The sequence below is a fragment of the Rattus norvegicus genome, chromosome 16 (genome assembly GCF_036323735.1).
Source record: "Rattus norvegicus strain BN/NHsdMcwi chromosome 16, GRCr8, whole genome shotgun sequence".
In the NCBI taxonomy this organism is placed as follows: domain Eukaryota; kingdom Metazoa; phylum Chordata; class Mammalia; order Rodentia; family Muridae; genus Rattus; species Rattus norvegicus.
The window spans coordinates 80,557,921-80,563,920 of record NC_086034.1 but is presented as its reverse complement, the minus strand read 5'-3'; the positions used below and the strand labels follow the sequence as shown (position 1 = coordinate 80,563,920).

The following is a 6,000-nucleotide window of genomic DNA, read 5'->3' as shown; positions in this document are numbered from 1 at the left end:
TGGCTTTACAGGCATTCACTACTATGCCTATTTTCTGTTGTGTTGGTAATGAAACCTAGGGCCATGCACATGCCTTGCAAGCACTTTAACAACTAAGTTATATTCCTGGTCTCAAAATTTGTATTTATATTATGTTTAAAAATCTCCTTACTGTACATGCACCAGGAAAACTAAATGATTCGTGAGGCTGAAGATATTTGAATGGCTCAACACAATCAATATGATCGACATATGAGACAAGATTCCAGTGCTTATAGAACACACATTTTATCCAAGTATACTATGTCTCCTCCAGGGGAAAAAAATTCATGTTGAGCCCATGACAAATCTCAATAATTGAAAAATCCGTTGTGTTTCTCAACAACACTGTTTAAATAGAAATTAATGTAAAAGAAGTTCCTGGAGAAATCTCCTGCTTGGAAATCAAGCCTACACATAAAACCATACTGATTAATAACTTACTGACGGATCATGTGAACACTAATCACTCATAAAGCAAAGTAGTAACAAAAACTTGAAAGAAAATTAGAAAACACGACTAAGGTATTTCTAAACGATGCTATAGTAACATGAGAATCAGACTTAAAAGTTAAAGGATTGAATAACATGAATAACAGAAATAATTAATTAATAAACTAGACCATATCAATGAGTAAGTCATTAAGATGATCTTATAGAAATGGGTGCTTAACAAGCTTGGAGTAAAAGAAAACTGATATAAGAAACAAATGTCTATGTAAACTAAGTTTGGTCCCTAATAACTGAAGAACAAATACTATGTTAATGGCCTTAAGAAGTCTGAGGAAATGAGATCAAAAGTTAAGAAATACAAGCAGGGTGAGTTTATATGCTATAAACTCCCCCATTTCTAAAGAGGAGATCACAGGGATGCTAATCAACTTTAACAGAAATTAAAAGATGAAATAGAAGTCAACTTTTTAATAAAATCAGCGGAATCTTTATGTCAAATCAAATAGAGTAATCAAAGTAGAGACTGTAGGCCATGTCCAATGATAAATATAAGTACAAATTCCCAGTGAAGAGTAGATAAAGCCATTTTCATTGACCTACTGGTAAAACAGAAATAAAGATGAATGGATATTAATCAATGCCTCACATGTATCTTGAACTATATCTGTAAGGCAATTGGTAAGGTTTTATATTATTTATGGAAGAATAAAGAAAGAAAACCTGTTAGGAAATGCTTCATTACACAAGACTAAATGAAATGTACAAACTCTCTCTCTCTCTCTCTCTCTCTCTCTCTCTCTCTCTTTCTCTCTGTCTCTCTCTCTCTCTGTCTCACTTGTCATATTAATACTTTGGGTGCTATCCATCAGGGACAATATGAACATAATTAACCCTATAGCTTCTAATTTACAGAGCACCTACACGTTTTGCCAGTGTATAAGACATAAGGTGTGAACATGGGAATTAGTTTCTCAGTCTTGTGACCAAGACATGGGCAAAAACAATGTCCGGAAGCATTGTTTGCTCTGGCTTGCCGTGTGAAGATGTGGTCCAGCATGGTAGTTTGGAGGTGCCTGGTTACATTGCATCTGCTGACAAGAAGCAGAGACACATGGCTGCCGGTGCTCTACTCACTTCCTCTTTATTCAGTCCAGGACTCCAGCTCATAAGATGGTATTTCCCATGTTAAGGGGAAACTTTCCACCTTAACGGACCTAATCTAAAAAATCTCTCAGAAACATGCACAGAGGGTTGTCTACTGGGTGATGTTACACGTTATCAACTTGATTATATATATATACACACATCATATACTATATGTATATAGGGTACTATAAAGTACTATAAAGGGTCATTATGGTTAAAAGATAAAACTTTCTGATGGTAATCACAAAACCATTTGCACTTTTAATTACCAGGAAATTTTGCAGAAAATGTCTTTTTTCTTCCAAATATCACAAATTGTAACCTGAGAAACATGACCTAGGTGAAATATGGTCTTATAAAAGGTACCCAAGTAACTAAGGAAGAAAAATCTGACAATCTGCATTCACATTCTTTCCTCATTAAAGTTTCCCAGTTCCTGAAGAGCTGTCTGATAAACGGGCATCACCTGCTACACTGTCTTGTGAGGCAGAGGGAGAAAACACTGAGGCCGTGGTCCTCTGAAAGGAGCAAGAGCTAAGCTCCGTATTTCTTTTTTGTTTTTCTTGACAGAGCCTTTCTCTGTAGCCTTGGCTGGCCTAGAACTCATAGAGATGTGCCTGCCTCTGACTCACTGAGGGCTGGGTTTAAACGTATGCACCACCGAGTCTGCCTGTTATGAGCTGATACATTGAGATTAGATGCCAAAGGCCTAGATCATGGCTGGTAGTGTTACTTTTGAATTGCTGTGGCCAAAATACCTGCTAGAACCAACTTAAAGGGAGAATGCTTTTTTGGCTCACTGTTTCAGTCTATCATGGCTTGGTGGTAGAAGGGTTCTATCCTTGGCACTTATTTCTATGTTAAATGGTAAAACACTCCAATACCAGGCTAGAGCTTGGGTAGAGAGTAACCTCCTGAGCTTCTCCAATCTCTCTAGTCAGCAGCCCTTTTTGGGAAACAGGCTTTGAAGACATGCACCTGTTGGGGACATTTCAGACTCAACCCTTCACTATCAGTAAATGTAAACTAAGAGAGAGAGACTGTCCTTAACGAAATGGGCCACATTGCATTAAGAGAACCAGATTTAGAAACAGTCTTGATTGTCAGTGCCTCTACTTTTGTGCTAGAATGAATGATGTGGCTAGAGGATGTCAGCGTCAGCTGAAGCAATGAAATTTCCCCATTTGTTCATGCAGCTCCCAGCATGCATTCAGTATATCCAGGTGCATTAAAAACAAGTGCCAACATGATTTAAAACAGAATTGTTAGTGTTGTCTTTTTTTTAAATCAACTCAGATTTATTTGTGCCACATAAAGAGCTTGAGAGTCATTATTCCTATTTTATAAGAAGAAAGGGGAACAAATTGAAAATCAATAGCATTTCTTGGCCACATTAGAGAATTGAGATGGTAGGGCAAATTGCCACCCTGAGATCCGAAGTGACAGACTGTGGAGCCTCGTGGTAAAGGTCAGTTCGAATGTAACCGAAGCAACCGTGGGACAGCCTAATGGATGACTGTGGTGAGCTTTAGGCCACTTCGGGGGCAACATCAAGCAGAGGAAGTACCTGGAATATTGAGGTCAGGATTCTACCACACATGTGTGGGTCACACCTCCAGGGACACTAATAAGGTATCACAGGAAGAGAAACAGAAAGACAGGCTGTAGCAGGTAGCAGGAATGGCAGCGATGCCTCTATGTAAACGCTGCAGGAGGACCTAATTGAAGACTGCCCAAGAGAGCAAGGATGGCTGGCACAAATAATGCCAGCCAATCAGGAACGGCTGTTTGGAAGAGATATTTTCTTGGAACCAATGGTGTGCGGGCGGGGACTATTAAAGGAGCTTGCAGCTGTGCTCGGATGAGCTTGCTCCAGCGTTTCTTACCTGCTCTGGAGTCTGTGTTGTTGACTCTGCTCCAACTCACCCCCCAACCCCTAAGGGCAGGTAGGGTCTGGCAGAGAGCTGTCCAGGGCACAGGCAACAACAGAGTATGAATCATTGCAGCTCTTCCATACATTCTCCAGGCTACATATACTCTGCCTTAGAGAAGACGTCCTTTAGAGTCTTGTGCCTGCTGGGTCCACAGAACCCCCAACTTCAGCTGCTGTGGGTTTCCTGTCTCACAAGGGTGGGGGAGAGAAGCTAAGGAACCCAAATGTTCAATGGGAGTAATAAACTAAATCATATATTTTCACCATGAATCAGGTAGACATAGAAATGGTGCTAGTAGCATCTGGGGGGAGTAAATGAATCTATCGTCTCTATTTACTTAGATAACTATAGAACCTCTATCATCTATCTATCTTTCTACCTATTATCTATTTCTCTATTATCTATCTATCATCTATAGGTGTCTAGAGAACCTATTTATCTATAGATATTTCTATTTATCATCAATCTAAAGGTATCTATAATGTCTAAAGATAGATAGAGATAGATAGATGATGGATGATAGATAGGTGAGAGATATAGATATAGATATATGAAGCCAGTAAAATTAAGTGAATTCCATTTTCATCTCTAAAAGCGAAAACAAAACAAAACAAAAATAAAATAGTAACTGGCAAAAAGCTTACAAGAATTATCATTCCAACTATTATAATATAAAACAAAACAAAAAAGACATTAAGCAAAATATTCTTTCAAAGAATTATTAAAAACAAACCTCTGGCAATATGTTTCTAAGCAAAGGAAAATTATATAAACTAATAAAACAATAACTAGGAAGAGAAAAGATGCTATGAGTTCAGAAGGAAGAGGCTGGTTGGCCCAGAGCTGTACCAAGACAGCATTGTTCATTTGGGAACTTAATGGCAGGTGTATTATCCTGGGCAGCAGCAAGACCAGAGGATGCTCCAGTTTGAGTCCTTCCAGGTTGATAATGAGGACATGGAGCAGATCTTTGCTGCTGACAGCACCAGGATTCATCTGGAAAGCAGCAGGCAGCATGCTAGCACTTGTATTAACCTATCCTGTGCTGGGAGCCTGCACAAGGAAAGTCCATGGACTTCTCAGGATCTGTCATGACAAGTAGGACTCAGATAGCTGCATCCCTTCAACAGAGATTTCTGTTCCACACTAAGTGTTCTACCGTGATGGAGGCAAGGCATCTAGAGTTCAGTCATGTGCTTAGTCCCATGAAGAGCAAGCAGAGGTGGTCCTGTGTGCGTGAGTGCTGCACCAGCTCCAGTGGAGCCTGTCTGACATGAAACAACAGTGGTCAGCAGGCCAGAGATATGTGTTCCTCGGAACTTGGCCACTTCCTGCTCGACTTTCTGCCTAGCTGATTCCAATGGGTATGGTGAGGAGTTACATACTGGCTCTTTTGTTTCTTTTTCTACTAACAGGAACATGGAGACCTGATTTGGTCTTTATGGACCATGCCTCTTTTGAAAGCCCTAGCAAAAATTAAGTAGAATCAGAGCGGAACTCTAAGAGATGTGATCAATAACTTACAACAGGAAGAATTAACTGTGGAAAATCCAGACCTCCTAGATAGTGAAAGAATTAAGGCGCTAGCTATTAGAGGGGAAAGTCCCGTCAATTATAAAAACCCAAGCATTTAGGAATTCCTATCAAGTAGTTACATGGAAGAAAATATTATTTAATTAGAGGAAGGTGGTGGGCCCCTCCTTTAGTAAAAACAGCCTGAGTAGATACAGAACCACTGCAGAGCCATTGCCCCACACAGGGTCATATGATGAGGAAGGTAATGGAGGGGTTAATATTGATGGAAAGAGAGTATTATATTATTCTTTAAATTTTATAGAACGCTTGGCCAGATCACGTCCCCGTGCTTGCCTATTATCAAAAGGCACAGGTTCCTATCTTTAAAAAGACAATTACATGAATTTTGGCTAAGAGAGAGTAAAAGACTAAAGATTCCTTACAGCTGGCTGTCCTGTTGTTATCCGAGAGATGATATTTAGAGATTGAGGTAAATGAAGTTTATGACCACCATCTGGCACCAGTCTGATTCTCAGGAAAATTTATTTCCTGTGTTGCTTTCTGTTCTGAACTTCATGTAAACTGTTAAACTTTTTCTTGGTTATTGTTTGAGTGTACTGTGGCAAAGGGCCAAAAAATTAGCTCCTGTTCAAGCATTGTATATAACCACAAAGCGGATTTCAGTAAAATCGCAGCAGATTTAAACCACCCTGAGAGTGCGGTGTCTGTCATTTTGCTGAACCTGTGCCTCCCTGGTTACCAGAGCCCTGCTTCTCCCACGGTGTCCTCCGTCTGAGTGTCCGTGGCATGTGAGATGGCTTAGAATCTAGAGAGTTAATAGATGGGGGAGCTTTCAGGAGCTAACATATCCCAGTTCTGCACATTTATGAGTTCAATTTTCATTAAAAATAACATATTAACGGTTCCATATTTC

The 6,000-nt window shown here is 39.8% G+C and overlaps 1 long non-coding RNA gene across 3 annotated transcripts in view; it reads left to right on the top strand.

Moving 5' to 3' along the window:
- Positions 1-3,073: 3,073 nt before the first annotated feature.
- Positions 3,074-6,000, top strand: part of LOC102550761 (uncharacterized) — a 28,107-nt gene continuing 25,180 nt past the window's right edge. For 2 of the 3 annotated variants that reach the window (XR_010058750.1, XR_360601.5), the window contains exon 1: positions 3,089-3,197. This is a non-coding gene — a long non-coding RNA (uncharacterized LOC102550761). Of the gene's footprint in view, positions 3,198-6,000 lie in introns of all 3 variants that reach the window. The other variant, XR_596531.4, reaches the window with a different exon arrangement.